Source organism: Carcharodon carcharias, chromosome 8 (assembly GCF_017639515.1).
Source record: "Carcharodon carcharias isolate sCarCar2 chromosome 8, sCarCar2.pri, whole genome shotgun sequence".
Lineage (NCBI taxonomy): Eukaryota > Metazoa > Chordata > Chondrichthyes > Lamniformes > Lamnidae > Carcharodon > Carcharodon carcharias.
In genome coordinates, this window is record NC_054474.1 from 105,681,397 (window position 1) to 105,692,929 (window position 11,533).

Genomic DNA, 11,533 nt, shown 5'->3' on the forward strand with positions numbered 1-11,533 from the left:
GTGCTTGTGATTGTTGGAGCTCACCTGTTGATTGTTAGAGCTGTGCTGGTGATTCCTGGAGCTGAGCTGGTGATTGCTCTTTCTGATCTGGTGAGTGCTGGACCTGAGCTGATGATTGCTCGAGCTGAGCTGCCAGTTGCTGGCTGCTGGCGCTGTGCTGGTGATTGCTGGAGCAGAGCTGTAGATTGTTGAATCTGAGCTGTTTATTGTTGGAACTGAGGTGGTGACTGTTGGAGATGTGCTAGTGATTGTTCGAACTGTGCTGGGGATAGCTGGAGCTGAGCAGCTGTTTGATGCAGATGTTTTGGTGATTGCTGGAGATGTTCTGGTGATTGTTTTAGCTGAAGTGATGATTGTTGGAGCTGTGCTAGTGATTGATAGAGCTGTGCTGGTGATTGCTGGAGCTGTTTTTGTGATTGTTTGATCTGTGATGGTGATTGTTTGATCTGTGCTGGATATTGTTGGATCTGTGCTGGTGGTTGTTGGATCAGCTCTGTTGATTGTTGCATCTGTGCTGATGATTGTTGCATCTGTGCTGATGATTGTTGCATCAGTGCTGGTGATTGTTGCATCTGTGCTGGTGATTCTTGCATCTGTGCTGGAGATTATTGCATGTGTGCTGGTGATTGTTTGATCTGTGCTGGTCTTGCTGGATCAGTGCTGGTGATTCTTGGATCAGGGCTGGTGATTGTTGCATCTGTGCTGGTGATTGTTGCATCTGTGCTGGTGATTGTTGCATCTGTGCTGGTGATTGTTGCATCTGTGTTGGTGATTCTTGCATCTGTGCTGGTGATTATTGCATGTGTGCAGGTGATTGTTGCATATGTGCTGGTGATTATTATAGCACTGTTGGTGATAAGTGGAGATGTACTGGTGATTGCTGGAGCTGAGGTGGTGATTGCTGGAGCTTCGCTGGTGATTGCTGGAGCCTATTAGGTGTTTCTTGGAGCTGAACTGGTGATTGTTAGAGATAAGATTGTGGGTGTTGTATCTGCTCTGTTCATTGTTGGATCTGTGCTGGTTATTGTTTGATCTGAGCTGGTGATTGTTGGAGCTGTGCTGATCATTGTTGGAGGTGTGCTAGTGATTGTTGGAGCTGAACTGGCGATTGCTGGAGCCGTGCCGTTGATATTTCAGGCAGTGCTGATGATTGTTTGGGATGGGCTTTTAATTGCTGGAGCTGTGCCGAAGATTGTGGGAGCTGTGCTGGTGTTTGTTGGAGAAGCCCTTTTGATTTACGGAGATGCGCTCGTGATTGTTGGAGCTGTGCTGGTGATTGCTGGAGCTTTGCTGATGATTGCTGGAGCCGTGCCGATGATATTTAAGGCAGTGCTGATGATTGTTTGGGATGGGCTGATAATTGCTGGAACTGTGCCGGAGATTGTGGGAGCTGAGCTGGTGATTGTTGGAGCTGAGTTGGTGATTGTTGGAGTTGAGCTGTTGATTGTTAGAGGAGTGCTGCTGATTTTCTCAGATTTGCTGGTGATTGTTAGAGCACTCTTGGTGATAGTCAGTGTGGTGCTGGTGATTGCTGGAGCTGAGCTTGTGTTTGTTGGAGCTGAGCTGGTGTTTTTTGGAGCTGTGCTGGTGAATGCTGGAGATGTGACATGATTGCAGGATCTGATGTTGGTGATGGAAGGATCTGATGTTGGTGAATGCAGGATCTGTGCTGGTGAATTCTGGAGCTAAGATGGTGATTGCTGGAGATGTGCTAATGATTGCTGAGCTGAGCTGCTTACTGCTGGAACTGAGCTGGTGATTGTTGGAGTGCGGTGGTGATTGTTGGAGATGAGCTGTTGATTGTTGGAGCTGAGCTGATGATAGTTAGATCTCTGTGCGTGATATGTGGAGATGTGCTGGTGATTCCTAGAGCTCTGTTGATGATTGCTAGAGATGTGCTGGTGATTGCCAGAGATGTTGATTTTTGGAGCTGGGCTTGAGATTGTTGGAGGTGAGCTGGTGATTGTTGGAGATGAGCTGATGATTTTTGGAACTGTGCTTCTGATTGTTTGAGCTCGGTTTGTGATTGCCGCAGATGTGCTGGTGATTGCTGGAGCAAATCTGGTGATTTTTGGAGCTGAGCTAGTGATTGATGGAGCTGAGCCGGTGATAGCTGGAGCAGTGCCAGTGATTGTTACAGATTTGCTGGTGATTGTTGGAGATGTACTGGTGAATGCTGTAGTTGATCTGGTGATTGCTGGAACGGAGCTTGTGATTGCTGGGTCTGAGCTGGGGAATGTTGTATCTGAGCTGGTGATTGTTGGAAATGTGCTTGTGATTGTTAGAGCTGTGCTGGTGATTGTTGGAGATGAGCTGATGATTGTTGGGGCTGAGCTGATGCTTGTCGGAGCTGAGCTGGGGAATGTTGGAACTGAGCTGTTGATTTTTGGACCTGGGCTTGTGATTGTTGGAGCTGAGCTGGTGGTTGTTGGAGCTGAGCTGGTGGTTGTTGGAGCTGAGCTGGTGGTTGTTGGAGCTGAGCTGGTGGTTGTTGGAGCTGAGCTGGTGGTTGTTGGAGCTGAGGTCTTTTTTGTTGGAGCTGAGCTTATGATTGTTGCAGCTGAGCTGGTGATTATTGGAGCTGAGCTGCTGATTGTTAGAGCTCTGTTCGTGATATGTGGAGCTTTGCTGGTTATTCTTAGAGCTCTGTTGATGATTGCAAGAGATGTGCTGTTGATTGCCAGAGATGAGCTGGTGATTGCCGGAACTGAGCTGCTGATTGTTGGAGCTGAGCTGCTGATTCTAAGAGCTCTGTTTGAGATTGCAGGAGATGTGCTGGTGATTTTTACAGCTGTGCTGGAGATTGTTGTAGATGTACTGGCGAATGCTGGAGTTGAGCTGGTGATTGCTGGATTTGAGCTGCTGATTGCTGGATCTGAGCTGGGAATGTTGGATCTCAACATGTGATTGTTGGAGCTGAGTTAGTGATTGTTGGAGCTGTGGTTGTGATTGTTGGAGCTGTGCTTGTGATTGTTGGAGCTCAGCTGTTGATTGTTAGAGCTGTGCTGGTGATTCCTGGAGCTGATCTGGTGATTCCTGGAGCTGATCTGGTGAGTGCTGGACCTGAGCTGATGATTGCTCGAGCTGAGCTGGTGGTTGCTGGCGCTGAGCTGGTGGTTGCTGGAGCGGAGCTGTAGATTATTTAATCTGAGCTGTTTATTGTTGGAGCTGAGCTGGTGACTGTTGGAGATGTGCTAGTGATTGTTTGAACTGCGCTGGGGATAGCTGGAGCTGGGCTGGTGATTGATGAAGATGTATTGGTGATTGCTGGAGATGTTCTAGTGATGTTTTAGCTGAAGTGGTGATTGTTGGAGCTGTGCTTGTGATTGATGGAGCTGTGCTGGTGATTGCTGGAGCTGTCTTTGTGATTGTGTGATCTGTGCTGGTGATTGTTTGATCTGTGCTGGATATTGTTGGATCTGTGCTGGTGGTTGTTGGATCTGTTCTGGTGATTGTTACATCTATGCTGATGGTTGTTGCATCTGTGCTGGTGATTGTTGCATCTGTGCTGGTGATTCTTGCATCTGTGCTGGAGATTATTCCATGTGTGCTGGTGATTGTTTGATTTGTGCTTGTGTTTGCTGGAGCAGTGCTGGTGATTCTTGGATCCGTGCTGATGATTGTTGCATCTGTGCTTGTGATTGTTGCATCTGTTCTGGTGATTGTTGCATCTGTGCTGGTGATTCTTATATCTGTGCTGGTGATTGTTGCATGTATCTCTTGCTGATAGTTGGAGATGTACTGGTGATTGCTGGAGCTGAGCTGGGGATTGCTGGAGCTAGGCTGGTGATTGCTGGAGCTTAGCTGGTGATTGCTGGAGCTTATCAGGTGTTTCTTGGAGCTGAGCTGTTGATTGCTGGCGCTGAGATTGTGAGTGTTGTATCTGCTCTGGTCATTTTTGGATCTGTGCTGGTTATTGTTTGATCTGAGCTGATGATTGTTGGAGGTGTGCTAGTGATTCTTGGAGCTGTTCAGGTGATTGGTGGAGCTGTGCTGGTGATTGTGGGAGATGTGCTGGTGATTGTTGGAAATGTGCTGGTGATTGCTTGGCATGCGCTGGTTATTGTTGGAGATGTGCTGGTGATTGTCAGAGATGTGCTGGTGATTGTTGGAGAAGTGCTTGTGATTTTCGGAGATGCGCTGGTGATTGCTAGAGCTGATCTGGTGATTCCTGGAGCTGATCCGGTGATTGCTGGAGCTGAACTGGTGATTGCTGGAGCTGTGCTGATGATTGTTTAGGATGGGTTGGTAATTGCCGGAGCTGTGCCGGTGGTTGTGTGAGCTGTGCTGGTGATTGCTGGAGCTGAGTTGTTGATTGTTAGAGGATGCTGCTGATTTTCTCAGTTTTGCTGGTGATTGTTAGAGAACTCTTGGTGATAATCGGAGTTGTGCTGGTGATTGCTGAAGCTGAGCGTGTGTTTGTTGGAGCTGAGCTGGTGATTTCTGGAGCTGTGCTGGTGATTGTTGGAGATGTGTTGATGAGTGCTTGAGCTGAGCTGGTGATTGCTGGAGGGGTGCTGGTGATTGCTGGATCTGATGTTGGTGATTGCAGGATCTGATGTTGGTGAATGCAGGATCTGAGCTGGTGATTGCTGGAGATGTGCTATTGACTGCTGAGCTTAGCTGCTTATTGCTTGAACTGAGCTGGTGATTGTTGGAGCAAGGCTGGTGATTGTTAGAGCTCTGTTAGTGATAGCTGGGGATGTGCTGGTGATATTTGGAGCTGAGCTGGTGATTGTTAGAACTCTGTTGTTGATTATCGGAGATGTGCTGGTGATTCCTAGTGCTCTGTTGGTGATTGCGTTAGATATGCTTGTGAAGGCTGGCCCTGCGACAGTGATTGTTGGAGCTGAGCTGCAGATTGTTAGAGCTCTGTTTGCCATTGTGGGATATTTGCAGGGGATTGTTGGAGCTTATCTGGTGATTTTCGGAGCTCTACAGGTTATAGCTGCCTCAGAGCCGGTGATAGTGGAGCAGTGCCGCTGATTCTTCGAGCTGTGCTGGTGATTGTTGGAGATGTGCTGGTGGTTGATGGAGCAGATCTGGTGATTTTTGGAGCTGAGCTAGTGATTGGTGTAGCTGAGCCGGTGATAGCTGGAGCAGTGCCGCTGATTGTTACAGATTTGCTGGTGATTTTTGGAGATGTACTGGTGATTGTTGGAGCTGAGCTGACGATTGCGGCAGCTGAGCTGCTGATTGCTGGAGCTGCGCTAGTGATTGCTGGAGCTGAACTGTTGATTATTGGAGCTGAGCAGGTGATTGCTGGAGATTTGTTTGTGATTCCTGGATCTGAGATGGGGAATGATGGATCTGTGCTTGTGATTGTTGGAGCTGAACTGTTGATTCTTGGAGCAGTGCTGGTGATTGCTGGAGATTTGTTGTGATAGCTACAGCTGAGCTGGTGATTGCCAGAGCTGAGCTGGTGATTTCTGCACCTGTACTGTTGATTGTAAGAGCTCTAATTCTGAGAGCACTGTTAGTGATAGTTGGAGATGCGCTTGTGATTGCTGGACCTGAGCTGGAGATTGCTGGAGCTGAGCTGGTGATTGCTGGAGCTGAGCTGACGATTGCGGCAGCTGAGCTGCTGATTGCTGGAGCTGAGCTAGTGATTGCTGGAGCTGAGCTGTTGATTATTCGAGCTGAGCGGGTGATTGTTGGATCTGTGCTGGTGATTGTTGCATCTGTGCTGATGATTCTTGGATCTGTGCTGGAGATTATTGTATGTGTGCTCGTGATTGTTGCAACTTTGCAGGTGATTTTGCATCTGAGCTGCTGATTCTTGCATCTGAGCTGGTCATTGTTGCATCTATTATGCTGATTCTTGCATCTGTGCTGGTGACTGCCAGAGCTTTGCTGGTAATTGCTGGAGCTTTGCTGGTGATTGCTGGAGCTTATCTGGTGATTGCTCAAACGGATCTGGTGGTTGCTGGAGCTGAACTGGTGATTGTTGGAGATGAGCTGACGATTGCGGCAGCTGAGCTGCTGTTTGCTGGAGCTGAGCGAGTGATTGCTGGAGCTGAACTCTTGATTACTGGAGCTGAGCAGGTGATTGCTGCATCTGTGCTGGTGATTGTTGCATCTGTGCTGGTGATTCATGGATCTGTGCTGGAGATTATTGCATGTGTGCTCGTGATTGTTGCAACTTTGCTGCTGATTCTTGCATCTGAGCTGCTGATTCTTGCAATCGAGCTGGTGATTGTTGCATCTGTGCTGCTGATTGTTGCATCTGTGTTGGTGATTGCCGGAGCTTTGCTGGTGATTGCCGGAGCTTTGCTGGTGATTGCCGGAGCTGATCTGGTGATTGCTCAAGCGGATCTGGTGATTGCTGGAGCTGAACTGGAATTTGCTGGAGCCGTGCCGGTGATATTTAGAGCCGTGCTGGTGATTGTTTGGGATGGGCAGTTAATTGCCGGAGCAATGGCAGTGATTTTGGGAGCTGTGCTGGTGATTGTAGGAGCTGAGTTGTTGATTATTAGAGGAGTACTGCTAATTTTCTCAGATTTGCTGGTGATTATTAGACCACTCTTGGTGATAGTTGGAGTTGTGCTGGTGATTGCTTGAGCTGAGCTGGTGATTTTTGGAGCTGAGCTGGTGATTGCTGGCGATATGCTGATGAGTGCTGGAGCTGAGCTGGTGATTGCTGGAGGTGTGCTGGTGATTGCTGGAGATTTGCTGGTGATTGCAGGATCTGATGTTGGGATTTTCAGGATCTGTTGTTGGTGAATGCAGGATCACAGCTGGTGATTGCTGGAGCTAAGATGCTGATTGCTGGAGATGTGCTATTGATTGCTGAGCTTAGCTGCTTATTTTTGGAACTGAGCTGGTGATTGTTGGAGCAAGGCTGGTGATTGTTACCGCTCGGTTAGTGATGAAAAACCAAAACAGAATTACCTGGAAAAACTCAGCAGGTCTGGCAGCATCAGCGGAGAAGATAAGAGTTGACACTTCGAGTCCTCATGACCCTTCGACAGAACTTGAGTTCGAGTCCAAGAAAGAGTTGAAATATAAGTTGGTTTAAGGTGTGTGGGGTTGGGGCGGAGAGAGAGAGAGAGAGAGAAGTGGAGGTGAGTGTGGTTGTAGGGACAAACAAGCAGTGATAGATGCAGATCATCAAAAGATGACAACAGGAATAGAACAAAATAACACATAGGTGCTAAAGTTGGTGATATTATCTAAACGAATGTGCCAATTAAGAATGGATGGTAGGGCACTCAAGGTATAGCTCTAGTGGGGGTGGAGGGAGCATAAAAGATTTTAAAATATTTTAAAAATAATGGAAATATGTGGGAAAAGAAAAATCTATATAATTTTTGGAAAAAATAGGAAGGGGGAAACAGAAAGGGTGTGGGGATGGAGGAGGGAGCTCAAGACCTAAAGTTGTTGAATTCAATATTCAGTCCGGAAGGTTGTAAAGTGCCTAGTCAGAAGATGAGTTGTTGTTCCTCCAGTTTCCGTTGGGCTTCACTGGAACAATGCAGCCAGCCAAGGACAGACATGTGGGCAAGAGAGCAGGGTGGAGTGTTAAAATGGCAAGCGACAGGGAGGTTTGGGTCATTCTTGCGGACAGACCGCAAGTGTTCTGCAAAGCGGTCGCCCAGTTTACGTTTGGTCTCTCCAATGTCTCTCTCTCTCTCTCTCCGCCCCCCCCCCAACCCCACACACCTTAAACCAGCTTATATTTCAACTCTTTCTTGGACTCGAACTCAAGTTCTGTTGACGGGTCATGAGGGCTCGAAAAGTCAACTCTTTTCTTCTCCGCCGATGCTGCCAGACCTGCTGAGTTTTTCCAGGTAATCTTTGTTTTTTTGGATTTCCAGCATCCGCAGTTTTTTTGTTTTTATCTCTGTGTTTAATTGACTGCCACTGCTCTTCAAGAAATGCCTACCTCCTTGAAGAAGTTAAGTTCTTTTCTGCGACAAGATTTCCGTACCTCTCTTTTGCCTTGCTCACCTTCATTGCTTATAATTTCACTCCTGGTGTTTGACAAGGTGTTTACTAAAACCCGCTTTCACAGCCATATCTCCTTTCTCAGTGACTGTCTCCGTCTCCGACTTACCACACATGGATTTCAATTGAAATTCCACCCCTCATGTTTCGAACCCACCCAGGATTAAAGGTATCTCCGGGACATAAAACTTTTCTCATATTGCTGTTCCCGTCACATTCTGAAATCCACACTCAGTGCCATGCGCTGCCATATGAACACACTCGACCCCTCCCTCCAGCAGCACCGCCGTACCCTTTTTCAAAGCTGCGCGTGCCCCCAGTTTCATTTTATTCTTCGGCTCATCTAACGCCTCAACAAGAAACTTTTTCTCTTTCTCTCAAGTGCTAAGGAATGCAAGCTCCAACAACTCATCGACACCAACACCCATCTAGGACCCTCCACCCGTGCCCGTCCTTCCGTCCCCACCCCATCTTCCAATCTCAGCCCCAGCCGTGTATTCACTATACCCCCTGACCCTCCCCTCTCTGATGCTGAACGTTCAGTGCTCAGCTTTGCTGGTGATTGCCGGAGCTTTGCTGGTGATTGCTCAAGCGGATCTGGTGATTGCTGGAGCTGAACTGGAGATTGCTGGAGCCGTGCCGGTGATATTCAGAGACGTGCTGGTGATTGTTTGGGATAGGCAGTTAATTGCTGGAGCTGTGGCAGTGATTTTGGGAGCTGTGCTGGTGATTGTAGGAGCTGAGCTAGTGATTGTTGGAGCTGAGCTGGTGATTGCTGGAGATGTGCTGATGAGTGCTGGAGCTGAGCTGGTGATTGCTGGAGGTGTGCTGGTGATTGCTGGAGATTTGCTGGTGATTGCAGGATCTGATGTTTGGATTTGCAGGATCTGAAGTTGGTGAATGCAGGATCTCAGCCGGTGATTGCTGGAGCTAAGATGCTGATTGCTGGAGATGTGCTATTGATTGCTGAGCTTAGCTGCTAATTGCTGGAACTGAGCTGGTGATTGTTGGAGCAAGGCTGGTGATTGTTACAGCTCTGTTAGTGATAGATGGAGATGTGCTGGTGATATTTGGTGCTGAGCTGGTGATTGTTAGAACTCAGTTGTTGATTAACGGAGATGTGTTGGTGATTCCTAGTGCTTTGTTGGTGATGGTGATAGATATGCTTGTTAAGGCTGGCCCTGAGATAGTGATTGTTGGAGCTGAACTGCCGATTATTAGAGCTCTGTTTGCCATCGCGGGATATGTGCTGGGGATTGTTGGAGCTTATCTGTTGATTTGCAGAGCTCTACAGGTTAGTGCTGGAGCAGAGCCCGTGATAGTGGAGCAGTGCCGTTGATTGTTAGAGCTGTGCTGGTGATTGTTGGAGATGTGCTGGTGATTGATGGAGTGCGGAGGTGATTGTTGGAGCTGAGCTGGTGATAGGTGGAGCTGAGCTGATGATTGTGAGAGCTCTGTTCGTGATATGTGGAGCTGTGCTGGTGATTCTTAGAGCTCTGTTGATGATTGCCAGAGATCTGCTGGTGAATGCCAGAGATGTGCTGGTGATTGCCGGAACTGAGCTGCGGATGTTTTGCGCTCTGCTGCTGATTGTTAGAGCTCTGTTTGTGATCGCAGGAGATGTGCTGCTGATTGCTGGAGCAGATCAGGTGATTTTTGTAGCTGAGCTCATGATTGGTGGAGCTGAGCGTGTGATAGCTGGAGCATTGCGTGTGATTGTTACAGGTTTGCTGGTGATTGTTGGAGATGTACTGGTGACTGCTGTATTTGAGCTGGTGATTGCTGGAACAGAGCTTATGATTGCTGGATCTGAGCTGGGGAATGTTGGATCTGTGCGTGTGATTGTTGGAGCTGAACTGATGATTGTTGGAGCAGTGCTGGTGATTGCTGGAGATTTGTTTTGATAGCTAGAGCTGAGGTGGTGATTGCTGGAGCAGAGCTGGTGATTGCTGCATCTTTACTGGTGATTGTTAGAGCTCTCATTCTGAGAGCACTGTTAGTGGTAGTTGGAGATGCGCTGGTGATTGCTGGACCTGAGCTAGTGATTGCTGGAGCTGAGCTAATGAATGCTGGAGCTGAGCTGTTGATTATTGGAGCTGAGTGGGTGATTGTTGGAAGTTTGTTGGTGATTGTTGCATCTGTGCTGGTGATTGTTGCATCTGTGCTGGTGATTGTTGCATCTGCGCTGGTGATTCTTGGATCTGTGCTGGAGATTATTGCATGTGTGCTCGTGATTGTTGCAACTTTGCTGCTGATTCTTGCATGTGTGCTGCTGATTCTTGCATCTGAGCTGGTGATTGTTGCATCTGTGCTGCTGATTGTTGTATCTGTGCTGGTGATTGCCGGAGCTTTGCTGGTGATTTCTGGAGCTGATCTGTTGATTGCTCAAGCGGATCTGGTGATTGATGGAGCTGGACTGTGATTGCTTGAGCCGTGCTGGTGATATTTAGAGCCATGCTGGTGATTGTTTGGGATGGGCTGTTAATTGCTGGCGCTGTGGTGGTGACTTTGGGTGCTGTGCTGGTGATTGTAAGAGCTGAGCTTGTGATTGTTGGAGCTGAGTTTTTGATTGTCAGAGGAGTGCTGGTGATTTTCTCAGATGTGCTGGTGATTGTTAGAGCTCTCTTGGTCATCGTCGGAGTTGTGCTGGTGATTGCTGGAGCTGAACTGGTGATTGCTGGATATGTACTGGTGATTGTTTGCAATGTGCTGGTTATTGCTGAAGATGTGCTGGTGATTGCCGGAGATGGGCTGGTGATTGCTGGAGCTGAACTGGTGATTGCTGGACATGTGCTAGTGGGTGTTGGAGCTGAGCTGGTGATTTTTGGAGCTTTGCTGGTGATTGCTGGAGATGTGCTGATGATTGCTGGAGCTGAGCTGGTGATTGCTGGAGATGTGCTGATGATTGCTGGAGCTGAGCTGGTGTTTGCTGGATGTGTGCTGGTGATTGGTGGAGATGTGCTGCTGATTGCATGAGCTGAGCTGGTGATTTCTGGAGCTAAGATTGTGATTGCTGGACATGTGTTATTGATTGCTGAGCTGAACTGCTGATTGCTGAAACTGAGCTGGTGATTGTTCGAGCAGGGCTGGTGATTTTTAGAGCTCTGTTGTTGATTATCGGAGATGTGCTGGTGATTCCTAGTTTTCTGTTGGTGATTGCGATAGATGTGCTTGTGAAGGCCGGCCCTGAGATAGTGATTGTTGGAGCTCAGCTTCAGATTGTTGAACTTCATTTGGCATTGCAGGAGATGTCCTGGGGATTGTTGGAGCTTCCCTGGTGATTTTCGGAGCTGCTCAGGTGATTGCTGGAGCAGAGCCGATGATTGTGGAGCACTGCCGTTGATTGTTGGAGCTGTGCTGGTGATTGTTAGAGCTGTGCTGGTGATTGTTGGAGCGCAGCTGGTGCATGTCGGAGCTGAGCTGGGGAATGTTCGAGCTGAGCTGTTGATTTTTGGAGCTGGGCTTGTGGTTGTTGGAGCTGAGCTGGTGATTGTTGGAGTGCGGTGGTGATTGTTGGAGCTGAGGTGGTGATTATTGGAGAGCGGTGGTGATTGTTGGAGCTGCGCTGGTGATTGTTAGAGCTCTG